This window comes from Dunckerocampus dactyliophorus, chromosome 12, assembly GCF_027744805.1.
Source record: "Dunckerocampus dactyliophorus isolate RoL2022-P2 chromosome 12, RoL_Ddac_1.1, whole genome shotgun sequence".
In the NCBI taxonomy this organism is placed as follows: domain Eukaryota; kingdom Metazoa; phylum Chordata; class Actinopteri; order Syngnathiformes; family Syngnathidae; genus Dunckerocampus; species Dunckerocampus dactyliophorus.
Window position 1 is genome coordinate 25,313,801 of NC_072830.1, and position 8,947 is coordinate 25,322,747.

The following is an 8,947-nucleotide window of genomic DNA, read 5'->3' on the forward strand; positions in this document are numbered from 1 at the left end:
ACAATCATTTATTTTAACTTGAATATGAAAGGCCAACAATGCAGGAGCATTTCCAAATAAATGCACGATACAGGTGGTCCTCTGTTTGCGACTACAGTCTTACGATGTTTTGTGACTGTGATCCCATAAATGGATTGAAAAGTGAATTCCCTCGATAACTTCCCTCTAGAACTAGTTTCAGCGTACGTGGCAGAATACAATTTGTGCCGGCTACACTCGATGAAGGACAACATCGCTTATTAGTTCGCTTTTTGCATTTCATTATGTTTCCCTAGCGGCAGTGCGCCAAAGAAAAGGAAAGCAATCACCATGGAAGTGAAAATTAACCGAAAAAGCTACCAGTGGATAAATACCGCTCTTTTGGTGTCAACCGATCGACTGTCACGACCAGCATTAAGAAGAAAAAAGATTATTGAATGCCAAAGAATGTGAGAGGCGTCATGGATTCTGTGTGCTGTTACATGGAGATCTGGGAGATGGCTAGCCTGGGACAGAAAGGTCTGCAAGTGATCATCATCTGCAGATTATAAACCAATAAACTTATTGATTGTATTTATTATTTTTATTACTGTATTTTACATGTTCTTCACAGGTTGTCTGTACAGTGTGAGTGATTTAGGATTTAATTTAGGTATAACTTAGGTATAAATTCCTACTTACACTAAAACTTGACTTACTGTATATCACAGTGTAGGAATAGAACTCATTCGTAACCCAAAGAACACCTGTAAGTAAGATTTAAATTACTATTTTTGGAAAGTGAGGGTGCACTCACGGTTTGGAAAAAAGACTTGGTAGATACGTAAGGCAAAAAAGGTTGGCGAATACTGTAGGGATTCATCTTGTAAATATAATGAAAACAATATACTGTATCTAAAAAATCAAATCAGTAGATTAGGCAAAAAAAACCTCCTTCTGCACATCCAGTAAAAAGGTCAGAAAAAGTTCCATTCCACACCCATCCTGATACGAGAGACTCATTTTTCTTTTGGCCGTCCTCTACACAGATCCAGTAACAATGGACGTTCCAATAACTGTGGCTACATATAGCAGGAAACCAAAATGAAATGATCCAGGCTGTCGATCAAATTGTGATGTGTATGCAATGAAACATCACTATATGGTTTAGGAAAACCATTCATAAAACACGTAAGAGAAGAACAAGTTTTCATCACACCGGTACTCTTATGAGCACACTTTTGCTCATTGTTTGAACCAAACATGCTCTTTGTGTGTGTGTTAACCTTGACTTGATTGGTCCTTTTGGAGCTATTAAAAGAGAAAAAAATGGTGCTTACTTGAATTAATGCCCAGAAAAAAGGAGTGCTTTTGTTTCAGAGCTTTCCACAGAGACCTTGTTTGGTTGCATTTCAAATGGCTTAGAGGCCCACAGGCACCATCACTTCATTATGGAGGTATTGCAGCATCCTAGGCAGGGGGGAAGGGATGCAACACATGCTTGCTTGGGTGTCCCAGAGGTCTTAGTGGGAGAAAACACTGGAAGCAGAATAGACGTGAAATATGAGACAAAATAGTGGAGAAAGAAGTACATTCAGAGAAGAACGGCACCTGTGCGCTCAAGCTGTCTGAGACCGCCGGAGAGAGGAGAACGTTCACACTCGTGAGACAGGGTGTAGATCGAAATCATACATATAGCAGTGGTTCTCAATTATTTACTGTTGCCGACATTGAAGAAAATTTTGAGTTGCCCCACCCCTCCACTTTATTTTTATAGTTTTTATTTTGTAAAGACACTTTTGTGCTCATTTTTTTAAAGCCCTATTGTAAATTATATTGTAGTAATCCCTCGTTTATAGCAGTTCATTGGTTCCAGTCCGTGATAAGTGAATTTTAGGATGGAATATTTTCATAGTTAGAGCATAGAAAACCTGTTTATGACCTTCCGACCTACCTACGGTTTTTAACATTGTTAGAGCCCTCTAGACCTGAAATAACACCCCTATAGTCACCTTTACTGTATTATCAAATATAGTATAATAGTATAGTAATATAGTATAGTAGTATAATATAGTATAACATAATAACAGTAAATAAGCCATTTAAGACATATATTAGACTCATGGTCATATGCGTTGCTGCAAATGTCTTTTTGCGGGGGATGGACGGTAAGTGACATCGGGGTTCAGAGTTAAGCTTCAGCTAGGCCTGGTTGCAAAAGTAGCCCGTGTTTTTATTGGGGATTTTTATTAGGAATTATTGTGCCTGGCGGCTGTGTCTAGCCAAACATTACAATAAGATTACTGACACCTAGTGATCAGTGTAGAATACTACATATCAAAGTCTATGAAAGCCTTACATTTGTATTTTAGTTCATTTAGCCACTTTTATGCTTGAAAATGCTTAATTTGGCCAAAAAATGCGTATAATTTGCTTAAATATTTGCTTAAACATTGGTGAGTAGCTTCATCCAAATCTTGCTTGGTAAACCGCATCTTTCAATGACATATAGGATGGACATATGCGTCCTGACCCTTCAGAATGCAGTAGATAGGATACACATCACATTTATATCTACATACAAACGAGTCGCATTTGAAAAAAAATCAGATACAGGTCAGATATGAATGAGAATAAAAAAATCTGAATTGACCTGCAGTGTGAGTTCTCCTGGTGAAGCAGTCTCAAGTTGTCCTGCCACAACTCGCACCGAAAGACGCAAACCTCACAAGATCTCCTCGTAGATGCGTTGGTTGATCGTCTGGCCCTCAAAGACGGTAGATGTCAACTTATAAATGATGTGACGCCTTGGAGGATGCTGGATCACATTCGTCTGAAAGGGTGACATTTTGTTTTCCCTTTCTTGCAGTTCCATGTTTTCCATTTATCTGTGTGTCACTGAATGGTCCATCCATTCCCAAACATTCTGTATTGCTTGGTTGAGGGGAACTTAGGGAAACTACAATATGATCAGCATACCTTTCCACTAAATCTTATTTTTTACGTGATGATGCGGCCAAACTCTCCACTGGGCTGGAATGGTCTCAAGTGGGCCATTATCGTTTTCTCTTTTACCTCACTTGTCTGCAGTTGGATGTCTGTTGTTAATGGCAATTAAGTGCAAAAGCATGAAATGGACTCATCGCACTTTCATCTCGTATCTCATCTCTATTCTGCACACACCCGAGCTATTGATTCTGTAATGTCAGCAGGGGAAAAAAGATGCATGTACATTGGGATCCATCAAAAACACATCAAACAAACTAGTAGCAAGACTGGCTGGGGAAGAACACAAGGAGAAGGAACAAAGACGAGCCTTCTCTTTATAAAGACCAACAAACAGCCTTCAGCAAAGCAGCTGTTGTACTTGAAACATCGTATTGCAACTTCATTCACAGATAATGATATGGTAGGTTGTTTTGTTTAAAAAATGTCCAGTAATAAATCCCTAATAGTGCATCGGCATCACACATCGTTAGAACAGCTAAAACATTAAGAGATGATCTGGGCGAAAAAACACATTTGAGTAGTTGAGTCAGAGAAGGCATATTTAGACACAGACTCTCATTTCCTCCTGATGAGCAACAATGGGTTTGTGTGGCTCGACTCGGTTTCACACTCAAAGCAGCCTGAAGCACTGCAAAGCCTCAAATGACCAGCACACAAGTGGGCCAGGAAAAATTCACCTCAAAAACACTTCAACTGCCAAGATACATTGTAACTTGTTCAACGATATTACAGGCAGCTGCCAAAAAATATTCATAAGCGTAAAGTGGCTGTGTTGAATTTGGTAGAAATCAAAGCCTTGCAAAAAAAAAAAAAAGGGGGGTGGGGGGGGGGGTCCCCCAAGAAATGAGTACCGGAAAGTAGGGGTGTCACGAGACGAGACGATGCGATGACTTTGGGTCAATGAGAACAAGATGTGACAAGATTTTAATACACCGTGCCCCGTCTGCCGCCCGAAGTCAGCTGGGATAGGCTCCAGCATACCCCCGTGACCCTAATAAGGAGAAGCGGTATAGAAAATGGATGGATGTTATGTGGCCTGCACTACTCCATTCTTGAGAATGTTTCCAACTTTGGCCTGTTCCCGGCTGCCTTTCCAAGGGACGCCTAACGTAATTATTCCGTGCACTCACTACATTGTCTGTGTTTTAAAGGGGGCTGTGTGGAGAATGCATTGGTTCTGCAGATCCCAATCAATTGGTTTTGATAAACCTGTCAAACAACATTCCTTTTTTTTTGCTTTCCAATATATAATGGTAATGGTCGACTAGGGGTCTAGTTCTCTAGTACACAGTACTAGTACTCTAAACACACAGATCATTTACGTTGACCACGACAAAGATGGCACCTCCCAGTATTTTCTAAGCACCCATTTCCTTAATTTGGGGGGGATCCTTACATATGAAACCAATCTCATCCAATCTTATCTACCTCTGCAAAGGTCTGAAAGTCAGCCACTGTCCCCTTGTGCTCTGCCAGACTGACAGCAAGCAATCAAGCTCAGTCTAACACTATTTTTCTTTTAACACCAAAGCAGGTGTGCAGTGTAACCTGTTGTGTTTTTTTTTTGTTTTTAAAATGTGAAAAATAAAAGACTAAAGGACCTGATGTAATTTAGTAGTTTGGACAGCAATTTTCCAAACTTTATTTATATTTGAGAGAACTACCTCATGTGCACTTTAAACAGGTCTCTATTGTTTCACGCGTATTGTTCACCGGTGACGGTGATGCTGGAAGCAGACCATTTCCGCCCTTGCTGTCATCATGGAAATATTACTGTGGTTGAGATGGCTGTTGTTATGTCCATTGTTCTCTCATCCCTCCCCCAGTTGCCTAACCCCTCTGTCCTATTTTCTCTATCTACCCTCTGTCCCTCTATGCTGTGTCGCACAACGCAACTGCTCGAGACAGACGGCCACCCCACAGAGCCTGTGTTCTTCTCTGGATGGAGTTTTTCAAGTGCTTGCTCATGTGGGTTGTTTCTCCGTCAGTTGGTTCCTCTTAAATGTATGAGGAGCATTGTTCGAGACCCGCCCCATGTGTAAGGTGCCTTGAAATAACTTTTTAAAATAAAATTGACTTGACTGATGTTAAATTTACCCCCCAAAAATGCTTTTTTTTTCTAAACAAATCATAAATTTGTTGTTAATATTGATATACATAAAAATACAGAATGACAACTGAAAAGGAAATGCCACAGAAGTCTAGCATTCTGTGAGACGTAATAAAATGCAGCTTGCCCCTTTAAAGACTAAATATCTGATGTTGTATTACAGCAGTGGTTCTTAATCATTTTCTGTCATGCCACCCCCAGAAATGTTTTCACCATTACTATTGAGAAACTGATAATATCTATTTATTTATCTGTACTGTACAGACTGAACACAAAACTGAAAGCAGAAAAACACACAATGGAGAGCTTCACCGTGAAGCATACAAGCGTATTCCTGAGTCACATTGCGTGTTGAGTATGATAAATTTGCACTGAAAGTACTCCCAGCCTCTCACGCCCCCCCCGCTATTTGAGAAGCACTGTTTCACAGGAATAATATCTTGTTTGGGCAATCTCTTTGCAGGTTCCGACAGCAATCATATTTTATAATCACATCATACCATTTGCATTGTATCTTCCCTAGCTGCTACCTTCTTTCATGGATTGCAGTGAACTGAATAATGAGGTCTACAATGAAAAGGACAACTGCACTAGATCTGAAGCTTTCAGCTCAAGATGATGTACGACTTTGTGGTGACAGTTTGAGAGTTTAATTCATAAAAAACCCAACTTACTGTACTGTAGCTGCATTTTAGTTGTGCCTCGGGCAAATTGCAGAGACAGCCAAAACTCCTAGTGTTATATATAGCACATGGATTATTCATGCCAGAATGACATTACAAAAAGCTAAACCCACAATAACAAAGTCAGACCTCCAAATTCTGTGATGCCGATGGACCTCCAACTTGTTCCAATTTCAAAACAGATAAATTGATGAAGATGGCACAAGCAGCAAGTGAATAAATATCCAAATTGAATTGGTTCCAACCGCAAGTAGGATGTTTTGCCAGATTCTTCTAAGATGTTTTGATAATAACATTATTCCTAAAAGTTGAGGGTTTTTTAAACCAAATAGGGAATACAGTATTCCCTCCTTTATGGCGGTTAGTTGGTTGCAGACCCTGCCTTGATAAGTGAATTTCCGCAAAGTAGGATTCCTTATGTATAAATATTGTCTTAGTTACGGCGTAGAAAACCTGTTTACAATCTTTTAAATACATTTTTTAACATTATCAGAGCCCTCTGGACGTGAAATAACACTCATCTAGTCACCTTTATATTCATATTACCAAATTTTAGCCTGTGTTATGATTATTATCATCATTATTATTATTATACTATTAGAAGTATGCCTGTTGTGAAATAATTTAAACATTAACAGCAATTAAAGGCTGTTGTTCTGGAGCTCACGTCTGGTATGTGTCTCACCGAGCAATCACTGACACCTTGTGACCAATTTAGAATACTATAGTCAGAAGTTGAATGGCGGTGTACTTCAGTTCATTATGTATACTTTTTGACTAATAATAGCCCATGGGAAACCACGAAACGGTGATCGTTTTTTAATTAATCCATTTTTGAAAACCGCGATAGAGAGGGAGGGATGTTCAAACCGCTATGTACTGTAGAGCCGAAATTCAAAATAGTTAACAGGCTGATCTCAGCATTGGAATAACAATCGGTCTCTCGTGTTGTGTTGTCGCCACTCCTTAATAGCGAATAAATTGCTTTGGAAGCATAGCAGACCCCTCAGTGTGTTCAACCCCCCCGTCTGTCCAAAGTGGCCTTCCCCCTTGGCCTTCTACGATTACCCCCTCCTCCCTGACTCCCCTGCCTGGGCAACTTCTTTGCCCTCTTGTATCCGGCCTTTTAGCGTGACAATCCATTATTTTGACGGCTCTCAGTGAAAGAAAGAGTGAAAGAGGCAGAAAGACGGGGGCTACTTTGACTTTCAGACTACGACCCTTTTTTTTTTTTTTTTTAAAGCAGTCCCCCAATATCCCCATCATTTCTATACGTAGTTCATTTTCTAGCTTTTGAATGTTTTCTTTATAAAAACCCCTCCCACAAAAACAATGTGGTAAAAATGTGTGTCTTTGTGCTAAAGTTCAATGTGCAGATATAAAGATCACCAAGAGTTGCAAAAATGCATGAACTAGGGATGCTCCGATCGGGGTGTTATGCTACCGATTCCGATACCGATCGCCCATGAGTGAGATCGGCCAATGACATGGATTAACTGTATATTTTTAAATTTACAGTATTTATGTGGTATTGGCCAGGGACAATTCCAAGGACATGGACCAATTATACATTTTTCAATTCATTTATAATGAGTGCTATGGGCCAAAGCGGAAAAGTCAGGACAATTCCAATTTAGATAAAAATATATTTTACTTACTTTTTGAAGACAACTGCTGATGGGAGGATGAGACGCCTTCTTTAAGGCAACGATGGCAAACTTCCACTGCTGAGAACGGTTGCTCTCATCCGATGAATTCAATTATTTTTTGGGCCGTCTGACTGTCACACACATACGGGTGAGTGGCTGCGTTAGCTGTCGTTTGACGTGTGCTGCCGTGAGCCTCCAAAACTCACCATCCTCTGTCAAGTGTTGTTCTTTGACTGCCGTATTAAAGGTTTTTACCCCTGCAAGACAGTTAGATAGACAGCCATATGTTAGCAGTCAGGTTCCACACGGCAGACATGATTGCTTTTGTTTTGAGGGAAAGTGTGAGGACGACACTGCCCAAGATGTTAATTAGGGTAAACTAACTAAGCAGTGACAAAGGCAGTGACAAAACTATAAATTCATGTTTGTAAATTCTATTACATCCTGAAAACTGAACAAATTATAATAAACAACAAGCTAACAATTATTTAAAGTGTATTTTTGGGATAGACAGCTAGATAGCTAGCTAGCTAGCTAGCTAGATAGATAGATAGATAGATAGATAGATAGATAGATAGGATCGCCTATGTCCCCAATGATGGTCCAGGTCCCAAATACAACGGCCGCCATTGCTAATAATACTGGGCAGGGGCAGAAAAACCTGCGCACATTTCATTTGTTGTACAAAAAAATTAAGAAAACTACGAAAGAGTATACATTAAGGACTTCCTTTATGTTGATCCATTCGTTGTTCGGAAGTCCTAACCAGATGCTCGCTTCCCCTCAGACTGTGTCAAACATGAACTCACCAAGCAGTATAGTTCGAGACAGATGGCACAGTTGAATGTTGCTATACAATCAATGCTAAGGCAAACTGTCACTTGAAGAGAGGGAGAAACGAGGGGAATGCGTGCACCCCCCACCCTTCTCACCATGCCTTTCTCCCTGGTGGTGTGTCATGTTTCGTTGGGATAATAGGTGTCACGGTGAGACCCCTTTGGTCTATGCGCTCTGGGGGACTCCAGTGTCACATACACACTAATGCAACGGCATGCACACACACCTTCAACCATGTGAGCACAAGCAGCTCATTCTGTGGATCATGGGAACCACAGATGATCCTCCACTGCTCTCATCTTTCTGTTCCGATCCTCGCATCTATCCTTCGCTGTTCCATGGCGCTTCTCTTTCTCTATTTGGTCAAGTGCCAGATGGAAGGAACCCTTCCCTTGCTTGATCAAACAAGTCATCGTCCATTGAGGTCTGTATGGTGCAAGTTTGTTTGTTGCTGTTTCAAACCAAGTCCAGATGTCAAATTTAATACAGGCCTCATTGGGTTACCACAAAGCAACAGCAGCAATAAATCTACATAGAGCCACATAGTCTTCTGAATGACATTATGATACACGTGTGTCTTTGGACGATCACCAAGGAGCTGTCACAGAGTCGACAAAGTTATTCACTTCCCGTCTAAATTTGTAACCAGACATTAGATGGTAATATTGAACCTACTTTTCTGAACAGTCTAAGCCCTATCC

At 40.4% G+C, this 8,947-nt stretch overlaps 1 long non-coding RNA gene across 1 annotated transcript; it reads right to left on the minus strand.

The window, feature by feature from the left end:
- Window positions 1–756: 756 nt before the first annotated feature.
- Window positions 757–7,668, minus strand: LOC129191273 (uncharacterized). The gene is made up of 4 exons (XR_008573171.1): window positions 7,616–7,668; window positions 7,419–7,540; window positions 2,612–2,791; window positions 757–1,497 (listed from the first exon to the last, which is right to left on the minus strand). It is a non-coding gene; the product is annotated as an uncharacterized LOC129191273 (long non-coding RNA).
- Window positions 7,669–8,947: the final 1,279 nt, after the last annotated feature.